The sequence below is a fragment of the Tamandua tetradactyla genome, chromosome 1 (assembly GCF_023851605.1).
Source record: "Tamandua tetradactyla isolate mTamTet1 chromosome 1, mTamTet1.pri, whole genome shotgun sequence".
Taxonomy (NCBI): domain Eukaryota; kingdom Metazoa; phylum Chordata; class Mammalia; order Pilosa; family Myrmecophagidae; genus Tamandua; species Tamandua tetradactyla.
This window is the reverse complement of record NC_135327.1, coordinates 161,638,055-161,658,552: the sequence shown is the minus strand read 5'-3', so window position 1 is coordinate 161,658,552 and position 20,498 is coordinate 161,638,055. Positions and strand designations below refer to the sequence as shown.

Here is a 20,498-nt window from a genome sequence, read left to right as displayed (position 1 = left end):
TATTAGTGGAATAGCAGAGAAAAAGTAATGTTTTACAAATGTGCTTTAAAAGTTCACATATCATATTGGTTTCAATAAATGAATATGTAAGGTAAGAATATTTCTATGTTTGAGAATGAAGAAACTATTGCCACCCTTTTTGTTATCATTAATCTTAAATTCTTTTAAAACAGTCCAATAAATCTTAGCTTATTAAATTCTCAGTAAGTTTAAATAGCACTATCTCTGTAGTTAAATGTTTCTTTTACAGTGATTATAAAAATGACTGCAGTCATTTTCATATTAGGGAAATAAATTGTACCATTTGTAAAAGTAATTAAAATATAACAAAAATAAAAAGCTTCAAATTACTTATAAGAGAACATCTGTGTCTTTTTTTAAAAGTAGAAGATTAATGCAATTCGAAATCTGTGTTTTCTGAAGCTTTGCCCACCACCAGCAGCTCTTAACTACTTTAATACTGAAGGGAAAAGTATCTGGAATTCTCTTTTGAGGTTGTATAAAAGATGCTAATATAAAAATTTGAGGTAGACTGCATGTTCAATTTGTTTTCCTTTATAGCCAATAAAATTATTCATCATTCATTTATTCAGGGATTATTTGTTGTAAGTTCCTCATGTGCAAGGAATACAAAGATGAACAAAATGATTTAGTCCCAGTTTTCAAGAAACACAGTGGTAGAAGGGAAATTCAAAAGATAAATAGGAAAAAAAGGAGTGATAAATGTCTTCAATGAGAAGGAATAAATATGCAAAATCTTATAATTAAAGATGTGCTATATTTTGAGAATGAGAATAGAGGTATGACCCAACTTTAGGTTTTGTGGGGAGACAAGGACCAGATTATGAAGTGATATAAACTGATTTAAAGGCTTTGGATTTAAGCATTCCTACCGCCACCCTGCTTCTTTTACACAATAATAATACATATATTTCCATCACTGGAAAGTTGGAAAAAAATAAATGTAAAAGAAGAAAACAAAAATTACAGGTAGCATTTTGGACTCTTCCTCATGCATTTATAAATATCTATTGTATTTCACATGTGTACTATAAACATATTTATATAATAATGTTCCCATGAGAAATCACACAGCTCACTCTAGAGACGATTTCCAGTCTTTTTGGAATGATGATACTCTATCATTGCTTGTTCAACTGTGTGTTTCCTTCTTGCTTAAAACAATCCACTAGCTTGCCAGTGGGAATGGGCTTGTATCTGAATTTCTTAGCATAATAAATGAAGTTCTTCACAATAGAGATCAATTTCTTTCATCAAAATGCTTTTCCCCTACTCCTCCTGTCACTATCCTGCATCCCAGCTACACAAGGTACTTGCTGTCCCTCCATACTGGTTCCTCTGTCTAGAAGTCTTAGATCCTTCGGAAATCAAATAAGATTGTTATCTCTTGTGAGAATTCTTCTGGGATCCCACTCCCCTTCCTGCCCCAAAGATTTTGTATTCTTTGCAGCAATGTCATAACATATTTCAGCATTTAACATGTTACACTGTATTATAAGTACTTGTCTATAGGTGTATCTCCTCTTCAAACTTCCTCAGAAACTGACTTATGCTTGCATGTGTGTGTGTGTATATATATAAAATTTAGATTTACCCAAGATGAAGACAATATATGCAAAAAATACACTGTTGAATAATTGTGAGTTTTAAGTCACTTTTGTTTTTTTCATTTTTAAGCATGTATTTAATAAATACTAAGTATCATTCAATTCTTTTCCAACTTCTTGGCATGTCATGATACCCCCTTAGAAAGAAACACAGCAGAAAATCTGCCATTAGTATTATTATAGAGAAGAATCAGTGTCTCATTATCACTTACAAATAGATGGAAAACTTCCTGTACAAATTTTTGTCAATGTGTCAGAGAACTAGACTGACCACTTGATTTATATTTTTCAATTTAACATACGATGGAACATCAACATTGATTCATGAGGGTGTGGGGAAATGATTTTCATATATTGTTTATGGAAAGTAATTTGGCGGAGTATATTAAAGTTTAAAATTCTCATTCATTTTCATCTAATAATGCCACTTCAAAAAATATTTACTACCAAAAAATAAGTTCAAATATGTAGAGATGTATATATATAAAAAGATGATCCCTGTAATAATATTTGTGATAGCAAAACATAAGAAGCAATCTGAATGTTTGTCAATAAAGGACTAAATAGGTAAATATAGTAGGTTCATACAATGAAATATTATGTAACATTTAACAAGATTGAGGTAATTTTGAATCTACTGACCTAAGAAGTTGTGCACATATTGAAGCTGGGGGAAGAAGAAAATTGCAAACTACTAGTATAGGATTTGCAAACTACTAGTATAGGATGGTTTCACTTTTATTTTTTATTTATTTATTTTTGGAGGTGCACACTCCAGAAATGAAACCCGGGTCTCCCGCATGGAAGGCAAGCATTCTGCCATGGAACCACCTGTGCACCCTCATCTTTACTGATAAATGGATATAGACATTTCAGTAACAATTTGGGAAAAATCTGGAAGGGTATTATCCCAACTGTTAATATTAGTTACCTTAGAGCATGATTGTGAGTGAATAAGATGGAATGGTGGAGGGCAGACTTTCACTAGCTATTTTAGGTAGGTTTTCATAAAATGTGGGGCTATGAGCATTGTTTTACTTTTTTCAGTATTTTTTCAGCCAACCAAAAGAAAACATAATAAAGAGAATAAAACGAATTGATGTGTATTGATATTGATCTAGAAAAATATCCGTAAATCTTTTAAGCGACAGGTGTAAGTTCCAGAAAAATCTGTATTAAATTATCTCATTTGTTGACAAATATCTATAAAAGTTAAAAGGATGGAAGAACAAGGGCGCCCGGGTGGTTCAGTGGTAGAATGCTCCCCTTCCATGCAGGAGACCCAGGTTCCATTCCTGGACCATGCACCCCCCAAATTAAAAAAAGACTAGACTCATATGTATCATCTGGGAACAGGTCTAGAACATTCACAACTTGTTCTATATATTTTGTTTTGTGTGGAGGAGAAACAGTAAAAATATTAAAATGACTATAATAAAAGGCCATCATGGTTTGTTATATATATCATTAGATATATTTTTAAGAGTTCTGTATAAATTAAATTTCAGTGAGAAAAATTATATTGGACCAAAAGAGTTTCTTATTATGCAAGCTATCCTTCTGTAATGTGAAGATAACTTTTTTTGAGACAGTGCTATCCATGGCTCATGGCTACCCACTTTGGCCTATTTAATGCTTATCCTTCTAAGAAATATAAGTCAAAGTTTCTTAATTATCCATTTAAAACTTATCAGAGAGAAAGGTCATTAATAGCTTTTATTAGCCATCTTGGGGAAAGCTCCATGCCCCACTTTATGCAGTCCCTCTTTTTCTTTTTGATGAAGATGTTTTCCTTTCACAAGCGATATTCCTTTCCATGTCCGCACAGCTTAGCTTTCAAGGTGAAAGGGTGGTTACTGCTACCTGTCCTTACACAGAAGGGCCAAGTTGCCCGATTGGCCAAAGTACTAGAAAAAGCCAGTCTGAGGCTTCCTTATGTAAAAGGAATGATCTTCACTTTCTCATGTATGTTGAGACCCACATTTGGTGCAAAGACAGCTTGCACGAGCTTGCCTAAGGTAACAAACTAATTGGTTGGGTAACTACCAGCTTTCTACTTTCTCCAAACCATGCATTAAAGATCCTTTTATTTTCTGAATATTTAATATACATTTGAACTGAACAGGTCAGTCTTTTATGCCTCAAAGTATTCAAAGTGAACAAATTGTTAGCTTGAATCTGATAATCACTCTAGTATAGCAAAAGGAATGGTTTAATTTTTATTTCTTTATTTAAAATCATATACAATTCCACTCTATATTTCAGGACTACTAAGAGAGCAAATTCCCTCTCCTAACTGAAATTCAATTTTCAGAAAATTAAAACAATAGCAGCATCAAGAATCACCTGAAATTGTGAAGAAAAGATTGTATCCCAAAGCACCTAAAAATAGACTTTCCTAATCATCTGAAGAGTGACCCGAATATCTTCCAGTGTGAAAACTGAACAAAGAATTCTATAGGTAGTAATCCAGAGAATGAAAGAAAAAGATAGATGAAATAATGGACTTACTAAAAATGGAAGTGTAGATCCTTTGACAGACAGTGTAACAGCTATAAAATCCCAAGTTGTGAGGCACTACACGATTTCTGTTCTTCTGACTTATGAAGGTTTCTAATGGTCCCTCAAACATGGGAAGACTTTTTGTGCTTGATGGCATACATAAATTGAAGAAAAAAAATCAAAGCACAATTAAAAAATAGTTATTGTTACACCCACAAATAGAGGTTGCTTAGTATTTAAAATGCCTCTGAATTCTTCATCCACAAAATGACCTGGCTTTCCAGAGATCAGCCTTTTCTTGAATTAATGCTGAAAAGGAACTGAGTCCCAGAAAAGAAAGCCAATATTTTATGGAGGTGGCCTGCAGCCCCATTTGAATCATCAAGATTAGGCAATGGCCGTTTTTTGGTTATATTTATCTGACCCTTTTCTACAGAAAGGAACATTAACAGCTATATAAAGCTTCAACACATGTTGCACAGAAAGGACTATATAATCTGCTATTATTTCTGCCTGTAAATGACTGCATGTCTCACACTAGCCTAGGGCAGAATTGGCTGCCAGGAAACTTGACCTGTATCATGGGCTTAATGAAGCTTTAACTTTCTGTTTATAATTCTTTCCACTTCTAACTAGTGTTGTATCCAGGGGAAATGAGATAATGTGCCTCTCCGTTCTGGATCATCAGGGCAACTGACCAGTCCACTCTAAAGGGACAAGCAACACAATCCAGACACTGGTCAGGTACTGAAATCTGCCCTCACCCTGGAGGATCAATTCAGACCAGGCCCAAATGGGCCACCGGAGAATTTGCCACCATAAGAAGAAAGACTGTGATACAGTTCGGTGTGGGTGTGTGCTGACCTGCAGACTTGAAATATATCTCTCTGTGATTTCCTTCTGCCCTTTCCCAGATGACAATGAACAAGGCTGGGCCTTTCCAACATTTTTATTTTGGAGAAGTTTTCCTTCAGAGTCTGCAGCCTTTCTCTGACACCTTTTTTCTTTTAGGGACACTTACTTTGTAAAGTACTATGGACCTTTCAGGGTTCTAATCTGCTGAGCCCATCAGGTCACCACAGCAAGCAAGGAAAAGATAGCATTATTTTTGTTACCTGAACTGTAGATGGACCTTCATTCGCATTCTAAGTCCCCTTTCCCCAATGTTGGAACAAACAGTTTGGAACAGAGGCATCATTAAGTAAGTGAAACAGATTTTTTAGAGAGGGGTTCTTGTCCCTGAGAGAGCATGCTGGAATGTTGGGCACTTTAGGAAACAGATTGTGGTCAATCTCTTCTCCTGAGCCCTTCCCTGCCTCACCTCCCTGGGAGTGGCTGGAGGGGCTGGGGTGAGAGCAGATGTAAATGAGGAAGCGCTAGTGGAGAGTGGGTGAATTGGCATTTCTGCCCTTTGAGGTGGTAGCCTCAAGAGTTGAAGTCAGTCTGGCCATGTCTCCCAATTGGTAAGCAGCCTCCCACCTTTCAGCCCCTCCTTCTCTCTCTCTCTTACTCCTTCTATTCCTCTGCCCTTAGTGATTAAAATACAACATGACTTCATAAACTACTTGCTTATTGTGAAATCATATAAACTACTTGCTAAATTTAGTTACCCTTCCTCTCCATCATCCCCAGTCATGTGTCTTCCAGTTAGTATAAAAGTGTTGATAATTTTTTTGGCGGTTCATCCCTCAGACAGAACATTCAGTTTCTACAGCACCATGGAAATGAGAAGCAGTGCAGGAAGGGACATGAATTTCTGGACATGCTCCTCAATCACACAGAAGGAAGTTGGTGTTTTAAGTGACTCAAGGGAGAGGATTATAGAGGTGGTTAGGCAGCCACTTTGGCCTCTGAGACACTATAGGATTGTTTATGAGCAGAGCAGCACCAATGCTACAGGGGGCTTAATTGTTGATAGAAAAGGGGAAGAGATGGTAAGTTGGTCCCAAGAGTCACAATCACAGAGGCAGAATTATTTTTAAATATGGGTTTGACTTGTATGTTTGTTGACAGAGGGGGAGGTGTCATTAGAAAGGGTGAACTTGAAGAAACATTAATTGATAAAGCAAAACTTCCCAGACATAAGAGATGATGAGATCTGAGCAGAGTGGAAAGATTAGCCTGTGACAGAAGAGGGGCACTTCCCTTTCAGAGAAGGAGGGATGTGTGAAGGTATATAGGGATTTGGAGAAGTTGTGGGTTCATACCAGCTGACTTTGCATTTGTTAGTATCTTTTGAGACTAAGGGCATAGGCATGAAAGCTTGAGAAGAGTGAACAAGCTCAGAATGGCTGGACCAGACCCTTCTGATGGTGGGCCTGGTGTATCATCTGCAAGCTGATGGGTTGCACGTCAACATGTATTAAAATAGGAGCAACTGGTCTCAGAAATTTACAAATACCGAAGCATGAATAAGGGAATAATTCTAGAAAAATGCAAGCAGTGAGTGGATCACCAGGCATGCTTTGAAAACTTATTGGGTGCATAAGCCTTCCTTGAGGTGCTTTGGAAAATGAGTCAGACCTGGGCTACGGAACTGACTCAGCTACTTAATAACTTTGATGTTTTTTGGCAAGAGCAGTAATTATTTCTGAATTGGGATCCCCGTTTGCAAAATGGACTTCATTAACTCACTCAAGAGTATTGACTGCCCACTATGTGCCGGTTGCTGTGTTAGGGATTTCAGGTACAATAGTTAACAAGACATTCCCTGCCCTCAAGTTTCCATCAGTTTAGTGGCTCCCTATCCTGCCTCCTCTACCATCTTATTTGGAGGGTTAAATGAAATAATAAGTCAGATGTATCATGAAATATCTGGAGCCCAATTGTAGGAAAAAATCTATAGGAAAGTCATTTTTTTTTTCTGGAAATGATTGTCCTATTATGATCACAACCATAACAAGTATTACAATCTCTGGATAGAAAATTCTAAGGCCAAATGATGCCCATGTCTCTTGTAGGCTTTGACCCCTTCCTGTACAGCTTCCCAGCCAGGCACAGAGTCACTGTCTCCCGCTGGGAAGTAGGGAACATGGCTTTACACTGCATTCATGATATCATCACCATTTCCTCATGACTCCAATGACTGGTTGTCCTATTTCTGTGGCTGGCTTCAGGAATGAAGACATCAGTGCTAATTCTAGCAGAGGCACAACACAGAGCTGTTCTAGCAGCCAAGTGAAAACCTGCAGTGTTCTTTGATCATCAGCCTGGTGCATTCTTTGTAGGCCAAAACTTTGAAGGACAAGCTCATAAAGTACATCTGGTGATCGGAAGCCAGGTCAAATGTAGTGTTCTGGGGGCATTTCTGGAAGTAGACTCAAGGAACTCGCTCTTTGTTTTTTGATGTCTAAGTCTAGAACAGGAAAAAATTCCCTGGAATGTATCCAGGAATTCTGGAAGCAATCTATTAGCAGAATTATGGCCACTGGATTACTTTCCTCTATACTACAACTCATGTTCTTCAGCACACCCACTCTTGACTCATATTTCCATATTATCTAACATTCAAAAATTGTCATCAGTGGTAGACAGCAATGCAAATATTTCTGTTCTTTTGCGTTCAGGTTAAGGAGGAAGTCCATTTCTAAAAGTAGGATTTTTCAGACAAGAGAAAATGAGCCTGTAGATTCGATGAAAAGTAGACGTAAGGAGGAAGATAAAACTGAGATTGCTTTATGCTCTGCATCTTGTCTTGATTGGGGGAAGGGCAGTATCTATAGTGTAATTCAGAAATTAGATTCCTAGAGAGCTTAGTAGGTAAGAGAATGGACCAATTACCCCATATTTAGAGGTGAGAAAAGCAGCAAAAAGCTGCGAGGAAGGTAATTTCCTGAGCACTCCTCTCCAAATAATTCATTTTAGAAAACTATGTGTATCTTGCAGTGCCAGGATAGAAAAGCACATTTTCTACAGCTTCTCCCCCAAGCTCTGCTTTTTGACATTCCCATCTGACACACACCTTTACCTCCTTTCTGACTCAGGTCTTATTTTCACAAAACTCTAAAAATTTATCTATTAATAATAGGCAGAAACTCCCACACGTTTTACTGTGAAGGTAGGTTTTCGTTTGTCAGATTTTTCTTTTCTTTTTTTGTGTATCAGATTTTGACAAGTGATTCCCTGTCTTGTCTGTTTTCCCTTTTTTTCACCACTTTTCCTCCTCTTCTCCCTTTCTCTGATTTGCCTTTACTATGGAAATTCTCCTGTGAATTACCCTGGTGTTGAATACTGGAGAGATGCTGAGAGGTACTTCCCTGCTGTGACAGTGGTAGCACTATTAACTCTTTTTGTCACTTCCTTACTTTCCTTTACAAATCTCAACTTGTCTGCATGACTTTCTTTTCTTGGGCTTATAACATTTATTTCTCTTTAAGTGCTTTACTCTGCTCTGGCCTCTATCAACTATTTACTTCAATTCAACAAATATTTACTGATACTTGTGCTTGGCCCAGTGTGGGATAATTATGAATAAGAATCCATCTTTTTTCTCAAAGGAACTTAACTTTCCAAGTGCAGAATGGGCGAATTACTGGCACAGGGATTCTGTTGGACACTGGAGAACAGAACTACTTAAACTAAATCGTTTAAGGTAAACCCTTGTCCCTACAAAGACTTCCCAAGACCTCTTCATTTTGCCTTTTTTCCAGTTTCCAAATTCCCACGCCACTTATTTTGGCTTAATCAGCATTTTTCACAGTGTGTTCTCTGTAACACTACTCCTCAGAGATTCTCTGTGAAAAAACAATTTCATGATCAATTAAGAATAGGAAATGTACATGCATTCTCCTCCTGGAAAAGCACAATGTACACTGACACATCCAGGGTTGTCAACAGCAAAAAAGCTGTTCCACCCAGAACGTTGCAATCCTATTTACTCACATACCATTTTTTGCATAACACCTTATAGGAAAAGTAGTGTTGTTTGAACTACACTCTTGAATCATTGCTTTAATTGGTTAATTAAATGATGAATATGAAAATGTTATGACTATGTGTTTACAGGATTTTAATTTTGTCATCATATAAGAAGGGCTTTCCTACCAGCTGGATTTTCAAATGCATAGAATTGTGTGGGCCAGTATGTTAGCTGCACAATAGGCTAGTAAGCATTTGAAACGTAGCTAGTACCAGTGTAAAATACACAATGGATTTCGATGACAACGTGAAAATAAACTATCTCACTAATAATTTTTATGTTGATAACATCATCATTGAAATGATAATGTTTTCAGTATATTACATTTAATTATACATACTTTAAAAATTAACTTCACCTCTTTTTGCATCTTTAATCTGGCTAATAAAAAATTTAAAACTAAATATGTGGCGCATATTTATTTCTATTAGACAACCCTGGTCCAGATAAAAGGAATTGTATTTTTTCCATATTTTATGTTTTCCTATAGTACACACAAAAAATGCTATACCCCATGTAGATATTTAAGTCATGGTATTTGACTGCATTGATTTGGTAGGTAAATTGGGATTTGGTTGGAAGAGCCAGTGAATTGAATCTCATTCTCCAAGGTGTTCACTCCCTTGCCCATTATTATAATTTACATGTGGAATCTCCCTGTTGTCCGTTCCCTATGTCAGCTTCGAAATCACAGAGAACAATGTCTAATAATGCTGAGCTGATACTGACCATCTGAAACCCTTGTTAAATTCTTAATCCCCCAATCAGAATTCTAATGTGCACTTGCCATTCCTATTTCAGTGAAATCATTCTGATGGCATTTCTGCTCATTTTGATAGTTTTCAGGCATATAGAAACTGTAGAGCCCTTCCCCAGCATTAAATCTATATTTGCTGAATGGGTGGTCATTGTTTCAAATGACCCAGAATCCTACTGTTTGGTAGGTAAAAAGTGAACAGAGATTAAAACCTCCACTGTTACCACATTTGCTTCAAAGGAATCTTCACAGATGTGTACTGAGCTCTGAAGGTTTATTAAATACATCTAGGAAATAACTGATACAGACTGTTTTATTCAGTTACTGATAGGATGAAACAAGATAAACTCATAAACTTTGACAAGTCATGCTACAACTGTGATGCAATTATGCCAGTGAGCAGTATCTTGTAACCACCTGTCTACAACCAGATGAAGAGGTTTGAGGTAGCTACCATCCACAAAACAGCACCAAGAGAAGGACACTGGATACTCATCCACAGAGTGGTGAGAAGGCAGCCTTGATGGCAACGGTTGTGAAAGTTGCATCAAGTACAGAATAAGCAGGATCAGGCAGTACTCTACAAGGTATGAGTCAGTGTGAAAAATAGGGAACAACACCATGGAAAATAAACTGCAGATGCTTTCAGTCAGGCCAAAGTGTGCCCACTCCAATCACACCCATCTTCCAAGGAGAAATATAATGAAAATGGATCTGATATATTCACCTTTCGTGCTGAAGCATGGCATGTATATATGCAGCCATACTGAATGTAACTATCGAAGATGAGTTTTCATTTAAGAAATTACATAAAACAGTCAACAGAGATGTGTGCCCAAATCTCATTCAGGAGCTTGCGTGTAAACACTAAGCCTTCTCATTTTATCACTCCAGACCGAAAGAGGTTTTTAGTTTTGTTTTGTTTTTAGTTTTTCTAGTTTATAGATGCTAAGATGTAGAATATTATGTTTTTCTCCCTTAAATAAAAAAATACTCTGCAGGAACCAGCTAGACTTTTACATAATAACTACTACCCCTATTTAAAAAAAAATTAAATAAATATTGAATTTTTATTGCAATATTATTCTAATTAAATATGTTTAGGCTTTCTCCATATTCCAAACCACAAAATTATTAGAAGTAGACTTTGAGATGTGTTTCTGAACATACATCCCCAATACTAAAATAAAACCATCAATGAATTCCCATTGGCATTAAACAAAGGTCACATGCCCTAGCCTGGCCTTTAGGATATTTATAATTTGGCCCAAGTCGACTAGTTTGGCCTTACCATCCATAATCAACTTTGCATACTCCACAGTCTAGGCTATTTGAGCAGCTTGCTTTCCCAATCCTGCCACTTTGCAAGCCCGGCATCCATCTCTGCGCATCCGGCTCCCACCCAATGTTGAAGTTTCAGCCCGATGCCAAGGTTCTCCCAACTAACACTGTCCCAACAGCTGTGATTTCCTATCTTCTAGGTCTCCTGAGGACTCTTTTAACCCTAAGCACTCTTCTTCCTTTGACCCTACACACACACACACACACACACACACACACACACACACACACACACACACACAATTGCAAATAAGTCTTCTGCTTGAACTAGATCTCTACTCTCTCAATTACTAGCTGTGTGATCCTACCCCTTAGTTAACCTCTCTGTGCCTCTATTTACTCACATATAAAATCAGAATAATAGCACCTACTTCATACTTGTAAGGATTAAATGAGTTTTTGTAAAGGGCTCAGAATAGTGCTTGATACATAGTATGACTTTTGTAGGTTATTTGTATTAATATTATTGGTAGTCATCATAAAGGTATTATTGATACTGTTATTATTTTTGTATCCCTGAGACCACTTCATTCAGTCTCATCCACTGTGTAAAAGAGTATATAAATGAATATAAAGGAAAAAAATTTGTAATGAGGATTAATAAACTAAATTGTTTTTGTTTTAAAAAATTGCTTTAGGAATTCTCTCTTAACAGTGCCAGGACATACTAGATACTCTTTAGAAAAAAATAATTATGATATTTTGAAAGGAAGAAATAAAAGCAAAGCTTTATCTGCAATTTGTGTATTGACTACTTTTTGAAAATGCACATCTTAGCAGGCAATTCTGGAGAAGCAAATGATATCTTAATTGAAATCTGATTTCCTTAAATTTCAGTAAACTTACACAAAATGGAAATTGAGTTCAATCAAGGCTAAGAGTGATGACAACTAAATGGAGTTTTTAAAGTTCCCAGTGGCTTGTATGCCCATTATCTCATTAAAGTTCACTTGCTCTAATGAGGCAGACTTGTGGAAAAAGGTTTAAAACTAAAACTAATAATAATAATAATAATAATAATAATAATAAGTGTGGTCTAAACCATGGCCAAGTCTATTCCTCTCATCAGTCAGAGTAGCATGGGGAGCTGGAGAACCAGTCCTCGGTCTTTGAAAATCAATGTGTCTTTCACTGAGAGCTGTCGCCTTTCAGTTCCAGTACTTTTCCCTGCTGTCTTATAACTATGTCCTGCACTAAATTTAGCATGTCCATGGACTCTTATTTAATTCTCACAGCTGGGAGACAGGACAAGTGCAGCCCAATCTGTCTTCCTGGAGTACCTACAAGTCTGCCCTTTAATAATTTATTTTCTCCACTATAATGGTCTCTAACTAAGCTCTAATAGATTTTGCCACACAGTTGCTGCTTTAATTAGAGAAGAGAATTTTATGGATTTATTAATCGTGCTCTTTTTCAAAAGCTACCGATTAAGCATTTGCCTTATGGTTAGAAGCAACTGGAAGGTACATTGAAGTCTGCTTGCTTACTGAGCAGCAGTCTGCAGGTAGCTTTCACACAGAGGCTGCAACAGACTGCATACAGTTAGTGCCAACTGAGCAGATTGAAGTTTCAATTCTCCCAGCTCTTAGCAACAGACTGCTCACAGCAATCTTTTCCCCACTATCCATCTTATTTACCAGGACTATTCCAGCAGCCAATAGCAAAAATTTCTCCTGCTCCCAATATCCCAGAGCAGCTTAATTATTTCTGAAAACTGAATGACATGCTTGGCAAAAGAATGTATTCTACTGCAAGGCACTCCTTACAACAAGGTTTACTTTGGCCTATTTAACGAGCAGATCCACTAAACACCATTTCCCCGCGCCTTCTAGGAAAGCAGCAACTTAAACCACAGTCGCTTTATGTGTTATATTCATGGCACCAAAACAACTGCCAAACAACACAACAAGGTTTCCTGTCCTCAAGAAAACCTCTATGTCTCTGCGCCCAGTTTATCGTGTGTTCGTGAGAACACACATTCAAATGAAACACCAACCAAGCTTGAGGTTTTGTTAGACGACACCAGGAATAAGCAGTGAGTAGTGTTTTCAAAAGAAAAACAACCTTATGCTCATTTTATTTTAGTTTTAAGCTGAAGATAAACATCTTCAGAATTGATTGTTCTCTGGATGTTCTTCGGATTTCTTAGATACATACGCAAATGGCCTTCTCCCCATAACTGTTATTACCAGGTGAAAATGAGTAGAAGTATTCTTGAGGTGAATTTTAGTTCTTATTGCTCCATGGGTTTGTCCAAATTTTTCTACATTTGGCTCCAGAAACACTTCAAACAGTGTAGCATACTCCATCTTTTCATCCTAGCATAAGTATATTAGACGTACTCCTGTGACTTAAAATGCTCAGAATTTTTCAAAAAACCTTGAATTACTGACATGAGCTTATGGTTGTGAATTAAAATCACTGGACAAATGAACAGTTCTTGGTTTTGATATAGGTTTCGGTGCTGTTGAAAAGGCTCTTCAACCATCTCTAAGAAAAACGAGATCAATTAAACTATGGAAGAAAAGAGGAAAATATTTTAAAAATTGTCTTATACTTCTGCATAACCAGGTTGTCAACTCTCCACGAGGGTTTCCTGGGTGCACATAGGGTAGAGATCTCTGCAGATATTTCTTTCACACCCACTGCACGGGCCTGGACCTTACTGCTATCTCCTAACAGACTAATCAGTAAAAACAACGGTGCTCTGAATGGTTTATACATTATATATTAATATTATTTAAGAAGAAATTATTTGTAGAAAGCTGATAAAACGGACATAGCAGATCATCTTAGCTCCTCTCTAATGGGAAATTTTAAAATTAAAATCTTTTATGAGACACTAGGAAACACTAAAAGACAAACTTGGATTCATTTCTACACGTCACGTTATATTATGTTTTATAAGCAATGAGACATACTGAGTTGACAAACTTAACAGAAAAGAAATGTTCTGCTGATGATTGGAATGATCATCAGGCACAGCTGTGCTCTGTGAAGACAACATATATCCTGCTCCAGTGGTCTGGAAAACTGATAAAAATAAAATTGTTTGGTCTGTGGTAATTAAATTGATTTTAATCAGTATTATTCAGATAGTCCCTGGAGGATTTTTACTACTATCATTTAAAAATATATTACAGTAAGTTTTTACTCATCCATGTCAATAAAGGCCAAGACTGCACAGATAAATGAAGTCCACAGATATTAATTTCTAGCTCTTACTTCCTCCTGCACATACAGGAAAATATTCTGACTTACTTCCAAGTTTTTATATCAGGCACTTCTTATTCTTGTATCAAAGTTTTAGAGATGATATAAGTCATGGAAATTTGTCATAAACTAGAACTAGGTCTAAATCTTAACTCTAGCATTTAGTCATGGGAAAGTTATTGAACTTCTAAAACCTTAATTTCCTCATCTGGAAAGTGGAGTTAATAATACTTACATAGTGGGATTTTTGTCTATAGGTGATAAGGCAATGTGTGCAAAGTATATTATCAAGTCTGACACCCAATAGGTGCTCAGGAAATAGCAGTTTGCCTCCACTTGCCCCAGCTTTCATCTGTCCTGCCTCTCCTGCCCTCCATTTGCTTGTGGAGCACCTCATGTCATAACTAAAATTTTCAGCTGATCCATGACTCATTAAAGAAGAAATAAAACATTAATGTTATTCAAATTTTATTAGTTGAAATGATCCTGTAGGAACTCAGACAAAAGAGAAAGAAAATCTTCTATTTCCACCAAACAAGCCTTAACAGTCAGGGTACTATCAATTGTTTATTTTTTCAACTAAAGCAACACAGATTGTTCACATTTTCCATAGCTTAACTTGGTATCTTTAATACAATGTTGGCCAGTCTAATAGCACTCACAGTTCATATTTGCTTCTTTCCCTTTAAAAATTTTTTATCTAACATTTGTTCATAGCATGGTAAAAACAAATCAAAGTTAACCATAGTGATGGCTAAAATATAAACCACAAATTTGAGTCAGAGGATGTTGTTTTGGGTAACCCCCAAATCCCATGGCTCTGTGTACTTCAGTCTCTTTGTCAACTAATTAGATGATAAATGAAAGAGATCAGAAGAACAGAATAAAAATTAATCCACCTTAAGAGTTTTATACTCTCTTAGTCAGATCCTAGATCCAAAAGGAAACTTGATATAGATTTTGAAATCACTTTGGTGTCTCAGAATGATTTTATTTGATCAGGTTCCCAGAAAAGCCATGGAGCAGCCTGGTGACAAATTGTCAGCATGTCAGGGGAAAGCACTCTCCTTCTAAGGCCAGGAAGGAAGCCTCTTTGATGAAGCGGACTGTCTTCTCTCGGACTGGACTTGTAGCTTCCACAACCAAAACCATAAAAATCTCATCCATTGTGTTTACTTTTTTTTAATTTTTAGTATTTTTATTGAGAAATATCCACACACACACATATTATATATTATATAATCAATAGCTAACACTAACAGTATCACATAGTCCTGTATTCTTCACCATGATCATTTTTAGAACATTTGCATCACTCCAGAAAAAGAAAGAAAAAGAAGAAAAAATAACTCAGACATCCTATACCCCTTATCCACCCTCTCTTTGACCCACAGTATTTCAATCTACCCAATTTTTACCTTTTATCTCCCCCTATCATGTATCTTTATTTCTTTTTTACTCATCTGTCCATACTCCGGCTAAAAGGAGCATCAAACACAAGGCTTTCACAATCACACAGTCACATTGTGTAAGCTATATAGTTACACAGTCTTCGTCAAGAATCAATGCTACTGGAACACTGTTCAACAGCTTCAGGTACTTCCCTCCAGCCACTCCAATATACCATAAACTAAAAAGGAAGATCCATATAATGCATAAGAATAACCTCCAGGATAACCTCTCAACTGTTAAATCTCTCAGCCACTGAGGCTTTATATTTTTAACATTTTTTATTGTATAGTATAACATATATACAAAGCAAAGAAATAAAAAACCAATACGTTTCAAAGCACTCTTCAAAAAGTGGATACAGGGTAGACTCCACAGTTTGTCATAGGCTGACATACAATCCTCTCATATTTTTCCTTCTAGCTGCTCCAGAATATAGGAGGCCAGAGAGCTTAAATACTTTTTTATCATCACAATCGATTTTTTTCCTTCTTTTTTTGTGAGCAATAACACATATACATAAAAAGCTATAAATTTCAAAGCACAGCACCACAATTAGTTGTAGAACATATTTCAGACTTTGACATGGGTTACATTATGTTTACTTTTTCATTTTGACATAAGCATATTCTCTTAGACACCAGGGTTATTTATTTATTTATTTATTCATTCACTCATTTATTTTAAAGCATATGTTTTGCATTCAGACACAGAAATTAACGAAGGGTACCGCCTACCTGGAAATTTCTCTATCCTTTCATTCTTCTTCCACCTCCCAACACCTAAACAAGTATCAGTCTTCTCCCAGCCCCACAGTGTTACTGTAATCACTCCACTTTAGACATGTTGTATCAAGAATTTTATGCATATAATTAAGTTAATTATGCATATAATTAAGGTGCAAGGAATAAGATAAGGTTAGCCTTTGATTTCAGAGAATATACATACAAAGCAGAATGTTCACACATGTATATACATCATATAAAAACATATATACATACACAGGCACACACATGCACTTTGGTATGGGAGAGGTTGGAGAAAAATTATGAAAGCATGCAATGACACAGGAAAATGCCAATCACATTCAGGAAATGGCCAATAGATGTGGTAAACAATTGCACATTCAAATAATGTCGAGATTTAACAAATTTCCCCCTCCCCAATTTCATTCTCCTCTTCTAGTTCTATGATTTACTGGTAGCACCAGGCATGGGAACACTGAACAAGATATCTTCAGTGTATGCAAAGGTCCAGTTACAATAATAGTCATTGCCTATAAGTGATTTTTTTCTTGCTGCCATATAGACAAGAGATCAATTAAACATTCTGATTAAAATGTTTACTGTGGGTCCAATTGTAATGTGATTTTGTTGTTAAGCTACTGAAATAATGCTGAAGGGAAGTACATGAATTGAATTGTTCAAATAATAAGTTTCCTTTTATCTTCATACTATCTTTTTCAATTCCTGTGATGGGCTTGCCAATTAAAAATATGTTTCAATCAAGGTCTGAAACTGACATACCTCCCAGAGTTTTGGATCTGAAACTCAGAGTGAAAAAGAATTGCAGAGGCATGCAAGCAATATCCACCCCAGTTTGAGTGAATTAGAAGTATCTGCTTTGCCACACTATTTAGAAAGCCACAGGCATTCCACCACCCCGAAAAGATCTGGAGAATTGACAGAAAGTATAAAAATGAACACGGGTTGTACGTAATTATGCTGCTGCATTTTTACTTCAACAACCATAGAAAGACCCTCAAATTTCTATTCAGTGCTCTTCCTTGCAGAAATAATAGACTTTCTATAACAATTTTGTTTAGGTTTTACTCAACAAATGCTTTTTACTATGCCTGTTGAAACTCACCTTAAAAAACACAATTCATATGCTACAGCATGGATGAACTTTGAAGATATCATGTTGAGTAAAATATTATGATTTCATTTTATATGAACTTCTTATGGGAAATAAATAAATTGACAGAGACAGAAAGTGGATTAGAGATTACCAGGTGCTCGGAGGCAGAAATAGGAAGTTTTTGTTCAATGGGTACAGAACTTCTTCTTAGCATGATGAAAAAGCTTTCATAATGGGTGGTCTTGATAGTAGTAAAATATTGTAACTGTTATTGATATCAGAATTGTACACACAAAAGGAGTTTGAAATAGGATAACTTGTGTTGCATATATATTATTACTATAAAAAACATAACTCATTTTTGATAAGGGAAGAAAGCTTTGAAATAATTTATCTCTAATTTTTTCTTATTTTTTTGCATGGGCAGGCACTGGTAATTGAATCTGGGTCTCTGGCATGGCAGATGAGAACTCTGCCTGCTGAGTCACCATGACCCGCCCTCTTTTTCTTTTTGTATTTGAGAAGTAGGAATATTTGGATGACTTTTAGGGATAGAAAACATTTATTCATTTGAATTAATTCAAATCAATTATCTTGATTTTGAGTACATCAAGATAATTCATTGAGTGCTGAAAATACATTGGAAAAAGACAGGGTCCTAGCGTTATTAAGAAACTTGTAGATGGTGAGAGAAACCTCTATGGTGTAGTATAGCATATGCTCTGTGACAGTTAAGTATAAGATAATTTGAAGAAGCATGGAGGATTTCTCCCATACTTGACCTAGAAATTTTGGAAGTGTTCCTATAAGAGACAACTGAACTTGAACTAAACATACTTGCCAGGTAAAGGAAAAAAAGAGTATTTCAAGCAAAGGGGAAGCATTTCTAAAAGAATGGCAAATTGGGGAAATGCTCATAAAATGGGGATCCCAGAAGATGAGGCAGGAGATGGGAACTATGTGAGACATTCTGAGAGGACCAGATTTTATCCTGAAGGCATGGGGGCCAAGAATTTTATAGACAGAATGAAATCATGTTTGCACTTTAGAAAAATCCCTCCAATTGACTAGAATGGAGTGAGACTAGAGGTAGAGAGGAGTTTGTCAAGAATCCAGGTAAGAAATAATAAATAAAAGACTCAAACGGTTTTAAAGATGTAAAAAAGCTATGACTTGGTGGTTAACTAGGGGTGAGGGAGGGAGACACAGAGAGGCACCACCAAATCCCTTAAACTAGCCTTCATAAATATATTTTAATGTATTGCTTTTTTGTTGAGAACTGCAAGAATATGTTCTCAGTTAAGCTCAGAGTAAACTTGACTATAGAGAAAAATTAAGGTTTGCCCAGCCTTTCTGAAACCCTTCATAAAAAGCCAATCATTTTCTCCATGGCTCCAGTGTGAGAATATGACATTAGTCTCAGCATTTCTTTGACAATATAATAAAAATGATTTTCTACAATGCAGTAAATGAGTTTCAGTGTGTACATTCCAATAGATAGAAGTAAAAAGGTAGTTTTTATCATGTTCTGTGCATTAGTGACACTGAACTACCTGTAGTTCCTCACACTCACTGCATTGTTTTCCTTTTTTGTGTGTGTGTGTGGTGAGGGAGGGGGGTACATGGTCCAAGAATCAAATCCAGGTCTCCCACAGGAAAGGTGAGCATTCTACCACTACATTGTTTTTCAACATTACATTTTACTTACAATCCCTTAGGTCAGGAACATGCTCTTCCCATCTGTCTCCCTTTTCTCAGTCCTTCAAAAATTCATTTCTGGCATCACCACCTCAAAGAATCCTTCTAAAATACACTTAAATCAGTGCTTAACATTATAGACTGCAGTGTATTATATACACACATATTCTGGTCTCTGCTCACCAGCACATGCATTTCTCTATAAATCTGTGAACCAACCATCAGTATCAAAAAACTCTGTATTTTTCCTGTGCTCAGTGTTTTTTTAGATGACTGTGAACTTTATTTTCCAAAAGGTTGCAAAAAACATGAGTCAAACACTTTTTTTACTTCTTTTTCCCCCAAATATCTATACTCTGGGATTTGGAAATGTTTTCCTCATTTCTTTAATTCTCTCTTTTCCTAATACTACATGGCCCTCACCGCCAACTGAACTTGGCATTTATGGGCTAAAGGAACAACACTGTGTTTGCCAAGACTGGCCAGGCAGGCTGTAAAGCTCAGCAGTGACTTGCAGATTGGGGAAAATCTGATTTATATGTGTGTGACTTTTGTAAACTCATTTGTAGTTTAACTTACAGACCTTCACCAAGATTTAATAAAATCCTGTCATCACATTCATGTTTTAGATGTTTTTTTGAAAGCTGGAGAATAATTTAGAGCTGGTCTCATTTGACAGTATTTGAGAGAGTATATTATTCGACAGGGAAGTTTGATAGTTGGAAAATGATATACATTTCTTTAGTAATAGGAAATATGAGTAGGTGGATTAAAAGTATTTTTTTTTATTAATTAACGGAAAAAAAAGAAATTAACCCAACATTTAGAAATCATACCATTCTACATATGCAATCAGTAATTTAAAAGTATTTTTTAAAAATCACCATGACAAGCAAACTCACAGCCCCCTCCCTACGTGGGACATGACTCCCAGGGGTGTGGACCTTCCTGGCAACATGGGACAGAAATCCTAAAATGAGCTGGGACTCAGTATCAAGGGATTGAGAAAACCTTCTTGACCAAAAGGGGGAAGAGTAAAATGAGACAAAATCAAGTTATCAATGGCCGAGAGATTCCAAACAAAGTCGAGAGGTTATCTTGGAGGTTATTCTTACACATTATATAGATATCA

The 20,498-nt window shown here is 36.3% G+C and overlaps 1 protein-coding gene across 6 annotated transcripts in view; it reads right to left on the bottom strand.

Moving 5' to 3' along the window:
* The window catches only part of CPED1 (cadherin like and PC-esterase domain containing 1), a 295,057-nt gene that overhangs the window by 66,529 nt on the left and 208,030 nt on the right, over positions 1 to 20,498 (bottom strand). The window lies entirely within an intron of this gene.